The sequence below is a fragment of the Mastomys coucha genome, unplaced genomic scaffold (assembly GCF_008632895.1).
Source record: "Mastomys coucha isolate ucsf_1 unplaced genomic scaffold, UCSF_Mcou_1 pScaffold14, whole genome shotgun sequence".
NCBI classification, from domain to species: Eukaryota; Metazoa; Chordata; class Mammalia; order Rodentia; family Muridae; genus Mastomys; species Mastomys coucha.
Window position 1 is genome coordinate 15,364,943 of NW_022196896.1, and position 8,913 is coordinate 15,373,855.

General features: G+C 41.5%; 1 long non-coding RNA gene across 1 annotated transcript; it reads left to right on the forward strand.

The window, feature by feature from the left end:
* Positions 1–4,113: 4,113 nt before the first annotated feature.
* LOC116088994 lies at positions 4,114–5,697 on the forward strand. The gene is made up of 2 exons (XR_004118092.1): positions 4,114–4,364; positions 4,950–5,697. It is a non-coding gene; the product is annotated as an uncharacterized LOC116088994 (long non-coding RNA).
* Positions 5,698–8,913: the final 3,216 nt, after the last annotated feature.

Genomic DNA, 8,913 nt, shown 5'->3' on the forward strand with positions numbered 1-8,913 from the left:
ATATATATATATTCATATACAAGACAATGGCTATGCTAACTTAATCAGAGAAGCCTCTCTTCCCAGTGAATTTCAGTGAATGCAGAATTATGACCAGCAAATAGAATAAATGAGAATTGTCTTGCCCTCAGCCAGACATTTATATCATCCCCTGTAAGGAACATGGAGCTTTGCAGAAAGTTGGGATATATAATGTAAGATCCAGAGGACAACTATACAATACCTCCTTCTAAGCAATATACAATCATTACAATAATTGAATTCTCAACAAGTAAGGATCCTTCCCTGGTCTACATAAGAATGGTCCCATCAACAAACATCCAGGCATGGATGGTGAAGGGGCTCAGGGAGTCTAATCCCTCACTGATAAACTATTTCTTACTAAAGGGAGGTGATCATTTCCTTCAGTGCTATACCTACTGGTGACTGAACCAGTTTACAGGGGAGAGTCTCAATCCAAGGACACTGGTTAAACTTAATAGGTCACAAAATCAAACCAAAAGTCTTAAACCTGAAATAGTCTTGTATGGGGTATGGGAGGTTGACAGTGGTGTGAGCACAGAGTATAGTGAACAGAATATATAATATATGTACATGAAATTGTCAAATAACTAACCTACTATATTTTTAAGTTAATAAATGTCCTGAATTCAAGCAGTGTAAGTGGGACCATCCATTCTGAAGAAGAGAGGAATGGTAAGTTTTAACTAACGGGTTAGGGAGCTTCTTGTATTGCCTGTCTGCTCCTTGTTGGATCCATAGCTCCATGAAGTGTCAAAGCTGGCAAGAATCTTGGACTCATTCCAGCCCCAAACCCCTCATTTTACAGATGAGCAAGCCTGCTAGCTAACGTTATTGATTCTCCTTCTTCTTCAAATGAGTTTTCCCTTTGCTTTTCAGTGCTTCATCATTTCTTTTTACCATCGTGAATGCTGCCAAGCTATCACCTGAACTAGCTTCTTTGTGACTCAAGACACCCTTGTCTGTGTTTACTTATGAGGGAAGGGCTTTTATACCCAAGCAATTTCCTAAGTAATGTGGCAGCCAATGTGTGTCCCTTCTCAATGTTAATAATAAAAGAGATCCAGTGATGTTTCTGTTTAAATCTTGGCATTGTTCTTTTTTGTCAGGTATCTCAGTACAAAACTATATGCTCACTTTCTGTGTCTCTGCCTCTCTGTCTCTCCTTTGTCTGTTTCTGTCTATCTCTGTCTCTCTGATTCTTTGCCTCTGTCCCTCTCTCTTAATAGCAACTATAACAGAAATATTCTACGTAATACACAATACAATATCTGTTTATCATTTCCTGCCATTAACAAAGGATATTCTTTTATGGTTTTATCTTGCAAAGCTGAATGATGAGTTGTTCACTCGATGATTCCTGTCCCCATCATTACAAAGCCGACTTCAGTCAGCCTCTTTACAGGACATTGTGTCCCTTGTGAAAGTCTCCACCTAGGCATTAAAATGTAATGTCACTATCAAAATGGTAGATGCCACCATTTCTAGGATACCATTCCGTGTTCCCTGATCTCCATAAGCACAAACTCACAAGGTCATAAAGCTTTCTTCCTTTGCATTTACATAACAGCTTCTATTTATAGCTGCTTGAATATTTAGCATAGTGAATTATTCTAGTCTATTTCACTCTTTTGGATTATGAAAATAGAGACTAAACCTTTGCACTTAGGGAAATATGAAGATTCAAAATAAATATTGGTTAAATGAATATACAGAAACCTTTGGCATGATGTAGGTTAACCCAATTGTGCAAATTAGCACAGGCTCCCGTGTGGAAAAGATTAAAGTCAACAATGAAAGATATTTTTCTAATTGAAAGGAACAATAAAGTTGTAACCAGATCAATGGGGCTGGTGGTGAGAGTTTTTGCCTAGTGGCAGCGGCTGAGCTCACAGACATGCATCTAAGTGTTGTTTTCTTTGAAAAGCATTTGAGTTCCTACCAGCTTTTTCTCCAGCTAGGGATTGTAAGGAGGAGGAAGAATATGCACCTCCTGCTGACAGGCAAAAACCAATGATGACTTTAAAGTTCTTTATCAGCTTGCCTTCCAATCTCTGCTCTTTTCCTAAGAGAACCTAGCGTAAGCAATGCATGGCTCTGTAGTGCTTCTTCACAGTAACCCACAGTCATTCATGGTCATCTGAGTCTTGCTGTGTGCTGGCCTCTGTCCTAGGGACTCCATATAGGTTACCATGCATAGGCCTTCTAACAGTGAGCTGTGAAATGCAGAGCTAAAGGCAGAGAGGTAAAGTCATTTTGCTTGAGATCATCCAACTGCAGACCTGAATTCCAAGCCCCAGCAGTTTAACCATGCAACTGCCTTTGATTTCCAAATAGCCACGCCTTTATCTCCCCTTACTGTAGAGAATAGTCGTGCCCAGTCTTTTGAGTTTTTGGTGAAGTCTAGATCAGGATGAAGGCTTAGCCCTACCCTGTGTCTTCATGCAATGCCGCAGTTACCATCCTCGGAGCCCACATCATCTCTCCCCCAATTAATTGGGTTTCAAGAGATATTTTGCATAGGACTGAACCCCTGCTCTATAGCCAAAAGAAAATATAGTAACTCATAATTCTGGCAAAAAAAAAAAAAAAGAGTAGCAGTTCCACAAAGCATCCCAAAGTGACAGGCTAAACACAGGAAGCCTACAAGAAGGCCATTACATCACAGTGTCTTTCAAAGACTGTAAGAGTAGAGCTCTGCCTCATTCTGAAGAAATGATCCTTCCTACACACAGGAGGGACAGGTGTGTAGTGTGCTGCACTTGACTCCACAGTCGCATCCGACCCCAGATCCTTGACGGTGGCAAACTCCAGATGAAACTTTCTCAGCTCCCCTCATCAAAGGGAAGCCTGCGACTGTGGGAGAGGCTTTGAGGCTTCAACAGGAGAAAGAATATAAAGTGAGGAGCCGAGGGGTCTCAAAGGACATCTCTCCCAATAAAAGCAAAAGAACACACGTATAAAGCACTCATGATTTCTTTAACAGTATGTAAAAAAAAAAAAAAAAATACAGGTTGCTAGTTTGTCATATCATCAATGTTTTCCCCACTGACTCTGAAGCCATCACAAGCGGAAGCAAACCTGAATTAAAACAGGCTTCAAAGGCAGCTTAACAGTTGGTCACAAGGGGTAAATTCCCCTGCACTGCAAAAGGGAAGGCTCCCCAGTGGGTGATAAGTGGGAGAGTCCCTTCAGTAGCCTAGTACAGTAGGAAATCATAACTCTTCACAGGCCACGGCTGCCTGCCACAACCACCTTCACCAACCTGCTCAAAGTCGCAGTAAAACAAGAATGCAAACCCACAGCTGTCATGCCTGATGACGGATTTACTGACTTTAGATGGCCGCTTCTCGATTTAATACCTTCCTCTCGCTGCCAGCCTGTGACTGGCAGGGACACGTGACCCTGAAGATCAGTCAAGTCTTCCCACAGCTGACCTCCTGAGAGGCTGGGAGGCTTCGAACACATGACACAGGGTGAGGTGAGGGCACTCAGCTCTCCAGGGCTCACTCAAGTCTCCACTCTCCTCCTAGCTGCCTCTCTCCCTAGGGCATTTCCAAGAGCACGAGATACATACCTCCCAGAAGGAAAAAGACGTGCCGGCACTGTTTCCATTAATCGGGACTTCTAATTTCCAACCAGGAAAAACTGTATGTATATGCTTAAAAATAAAAACATTTTAACAGCTCTAGATGCCAGGAAGTCTTCTAAATGCCTTACAACTATAAATCCCATTACCCCAACAAGGGAACAGAAACAGAGGAACAGTGACTTTGCCCAAACTGAAAACGGCAGATCCAGGCAGCACCCCAGGCACAGCCCAACTGCCATGATGCCTGTCTGCTACATTGGCTATTCTCAGGTAAACCAAGTCCCGTGCTCAGGAAGCTTCCTAAGTCACTCGTGTTTCAAGTCACCATTCCAAGAGCTGACTCAAGATGTTGAGGAGAAGAGAGAACATGGGAAGTGGGCCGTGGACATTACTGTGGTTGACAATGAGCTGGGTGGCTTTGTTTTCCTTTGCTATTTCTCCAGTTGCCCTTGGAAACCAGGGAGCTTCTGATTCACGTGCTGCATAGGGTGAGACCTTTATAGCCTCAGTTTGCAGGTGTCGCTGGCTCTTTTATGTCCCCACCGATCGTTGCTTGGTCTCCCTACTTCTGAAATGTCTCTGGATGCTGTTTTATTATGTAGAGTCAGGCAAAAGACAGACGGCTGTGTATGTGAAGCCGTGATGAAGCTGGCACCGGGTCTGCTGTGTCTGTGGTAGTTTATTACTGCTGCCAGCAGAAGAGAAATCTGATCCTGGCAGATGCAGCCTGCTGTGAATCAATATTTTACAGGTAGTATACTTTGAAGAGATGACATCAAGACAGAATCAAAAGAGAGGCGGGAGGGAGGGAGAGAAAGAAAGAAGAGGCGCAAGTAAGAGCAGAGAATTTATCCTGACAGCTTTTGACAGTTCTTCCCACAAGGCGTGAGGGGAACAAGCCCCAGCGAGGGGAGCTGACACCTCCATAGGGGAGAAGAGACTCCTTGACAAAAGCCATTACTCCCTGCTGCCCTTCACCACAGGCAGGCTCTATCACAAAAAAAGGGAGCTGCAGTTGTAATACCTTTTAGAGCAAAGAAAGACTAGTCTGAGGCTAGGGCTGAGAATACTCACCAGGCACACGGGAAACAGTCCTTCCCTCCCCTGGCTTACAACCAGGGAGAGAACACAAGATGGGTGAGCTCACCTTTTATTTCAGGTCTTAGTCTTTTCGCTTGTGTTTTACGGATGCACTGGTGGGGGGCGGATCTCTGTAGAGGGTTTCAGACCTTCCATCTGGGAGAAAAGAATATAAGTAAGTGAATTTGCCAGAGCCCCTAGGATGTTCCTGTACTGAGGATTGTAGAGTTACCCTAGGCTGCTGTCTTCCTTCCAGGACCTATAGACAAGGATGTGACGGCAGGAGTTGGGACAGCAGCACTTCTGTGGAAAAGACCAAGGAACTATATTTTTGCCTGACCTAGAGTAGTGGATTCTCAAGGGGTGAGAATTAATTAAACTCCAGTCTGATGCCTCTGAGCAAGGTGCTCTCAGCACAGTGAAGGTGTGAGAAATATACAAAACATAAAACAAAATGAAACTAAACAAAAACGAATCGCCACATCTCTGTCTTCAAGGAGAATCACAACATATACACGACCTGCTCTTCTGTGAGATGGACTGCTGAATGTCCATGACATGGACAGTCAGTTCTCCAACAGCCCAGAATTGCAGCCTTGGTATCTGAAAGGAATCTTGGAATAAGAAATAAGAAAGGATGACTACAGGCTTACCAGCAGGACCTGGGCAAGCCACAAGATACTTGAGCATCTTCATGGAAAGACTACATATCCACATGGAATCTGGGTCTTGCAAGATGAATTTTAACAGGAAAACAGACAAGAGGGTTCTTGGACAAAGAGACTGCTCGAGTCAGCACTTTCTATGCTGTGTTCCACATTTAAAAAATAAAAAACACAGGGCACACAAGAGAGGTGTTATAAGAAATAGCCTTTTAAAAAATAAATGTTAAGGCTTTCAACTTACACGGAGATTAAAAATTATCATAGGTTAAAGTTCTTTGATGAGAAAAAGTCTCAGAGAAAAAGGAGGAAGTGAATAATAATTAATATTTATATGAACTACAAGAACTGTCTTCTTTATGGGTGTAAGATGAGTGTGTATGTGTATGTATGTGTGTATGTGTGTGTATATGTGTGTAAGGTGAGTGTGTGTGTGTGTATGTGGTGAGTGTGTGTATGTGTATGTGTTCAGATGTATGCACAAGGCTAGAAGTCAGGTATCTCTGTCACTCTCTACCGTATGTAGAGAAGTCTGTGTGTGTTCATGTGCATGTGCACAGACAACAATGTATGTATGTTTGTATGTGTGTATGTAGGTGTCAAGGACAGATGCGAATGTTAGATGTCTTCTTCAGTCACTCTTTGTATGTGTGTTTATAATGTATGAGTATGTAAGTGCTCATTTCTGTGAGCATGTATGTATGCATGTGCATGTGAAAATGAGAACTGACGTAGGTGTCTTCCTCAGTCTCCAACTGATTTGTTGAGACAGGGCCTGTCATTGAACCTGGAGCTTACCAAGCGGCTAACCTGGCTGGTCCCAACAAAGCTCCAGGAATCTGTCTTCACTTTCTCTGCACTGGGGTTAAAATTTGTGCAATCACAGTTTCTGCACAGGGTCTAGGAATTGAACTTGGGTTCTTATGCTCATATAGCAAGCACTGTACCAACTGAGGCATCCACTCAACCCCTAGTTACTCTTGAAAGCTGCTAACCCCACCATTTTGCATCTGCTGAAAAGTTGGAGTTTTCTGTTATCCGTACAGTTGAGTTGCACATTGCTCAGGCGTTGTCTTTAACTTTCTCAGCTTACTTGTTGGGCTGCCCGTTTCCTCCGCGTCTACACTCCCTCTCGGCTGAGTTCCATGTGTGCACTATGCTTTGCCCTTAACTATTCCCTGGAGGACATGAATCTAAGAAGACCAATGGTCTTTTACATTTTCTTGAGAGAAGGAAAGTTGTCTACACTTAAGTATCACAAACATTGGCAGTACAAGAAACAGCACAGAGCCAGAGTTCCACGATGAGGTGTGCTAGTGACTTCCAAGTAGTGAATCTCTGCAGATACCCGAGTGAACCTGAAGGTAAATAGTGCAAAGACACAGGATGGGAAGTCAAGCCTGAAACTTCCCAAGATGTCTGAAAGAGTCTGTTTCCTTCTTCCACCCTAATCAAATATAGACTAGTATTCTGTTAAAGACAACAAAATCAAATTACTTAGTAATGATCTCATGTTTTCATGTCATAAAACGATCAGTTGCTAACACAGTTTTAAGCCCTTCCTCTAGTCTTCACTCACTTTGGAGCTAGGAAACAGATTATGGAGTGGGTCCCATCCCAGACCACACTGTAACTATGATCTAAATCTCCACTGTTTAGTTACATTTTATTGTAACTAAACAACACTGGTCAAGGTGTTAAGACAGTGGAGTTGGAAATCCTTAGGCCGTCATCTTGAGTTTTATGCTGATTAATAGTTTTTATTTTGGGAGGCAAAGACAGGTGGATTTCTGAATTCAAGGCCAACCTGGTCTGCAGAGTGACTTCTAGGACAGCCAGGGCTACACAGAGAAACTCTGTTTCAAAAAACCAAAAAAAAAAAAAAAAGTTTTTATTTTTTATAAGATCAATGCTACTTTATTAATTCTGTTTTGTTTGTTAATAAATACATTCTTGATTTATTTATTAATTCTATTAGAATATTTGCTTCGAGACTGAGCTGCATTGAGCTGAATATAGCTAGGAGTTTGAGGAGACAGCTGTATAACAAGAAGGAAGGCTTGCTTTTTATTTCCAATATAAAGAGCAATGGAAAGAGTGGGAAATAAGAGTAGGCTGGGAGAAAAAGGAGATGGGTCATTGGAGAATCAGGTGAGTTTCCCTGGAAATGTCAATAGCTTACAAAATCCCTAGTGGAGAATGGTAGTAGAAGATACTTTTTTAGTTTAAGTCATCTAACAAAATAATCACCTCACTGCATGCCTTCTGTCTCTCATACGAAGAAAAAAAATCTTCTTAGGAAAACTGTGTGAAACAGAAACAGAAACAGTTTCTATTTATGATTAATTTGTACCTTAAAAATCATCACTATTTTTGTGACAGACTCATTGCAAGGCAGTATTTGCATACCCTCTACTCACACACACACACACACATGCATATACACACCAAGATTCAGCACTATAGGAGATAAAACTCAGGATCTCATATATGCTAAGCCTGTGCTCTACCACCAAGCTACCTGCATGAAGAACATCTTTAATTTGGTTGATAAAGTGTGGTTGAAATATGGTTGCTACAGAACAGGATGCAATGTTAAATTTATCCAAAGATTGTGCTCTCTAAACAAATACATCAATATATATTTAAATAAGACTTCTTAGAGAGCTAATCTAAAAATAATTACTCTTGCCAACCAAGACTACCCAGAGTTCTATTTTTCAACAATATTAATGTTGATAAATTAGCCATCATTCTTTCCATTCCTTGAACAGTCCATTTCTTTTCTTCTTTTTGTTTAAAAATATTTATGTATATGAATGCTTTGCCTGCATGTATATTTGTGCACCACATATGTGCCTGGTACCAGTGGTGGCTATAAAAGAGAGTCTGATCACCTGGAAATAGAGTTACATACAGTTGTGATCTGCCATGTAGATGCTGAGAATTGAACCCAGAAAAGCCAATGCTCTTAAACTCATACATCTCTCCAACCTCAACAAGTCTATTTCCTATATGAATGCACAACAGATTCTCCATGTGGCAAATTATTAGTGGCCTTAGACTAACTCATTTCCACCTTGAGTGTCCACTTGTGGCTTGTCTAGCCAAAGATCATCAGGCAAATAATCTCCATCTCACTTTCACCTCACCCCTCACCACTTTCTTCATGTGATGGGGTAAAGATAGAAAGAGAAAAGCAAACCTATCTAAGGCATCCCAATTGCTTTCTTCACCAGCTAGAACCTCAGGACCATCACAATGTTACAAGTCTTGACATAGTTCCATAGGCTTGGCATAAACACAATTATGAGACAGCCGTTGAGGACAGTCTGTGATTTTATGCTACTCTCTGTGGCTAAAAGGATTTAGCCTACTTTACTGTAAGGATCAAGAAAGAGTGAATGTTATGCATTGTTACAAGGCTAAGCCTAAGAAGTATAGCTATTCATGATATAAGATTCTAGACATAAGGTGAGAATGCTAATGAGTTTATATAACTTAATGTCATTTTTCTTCCATAATTATGAATAGAGCATTCTTCACTCTCAAAATTGG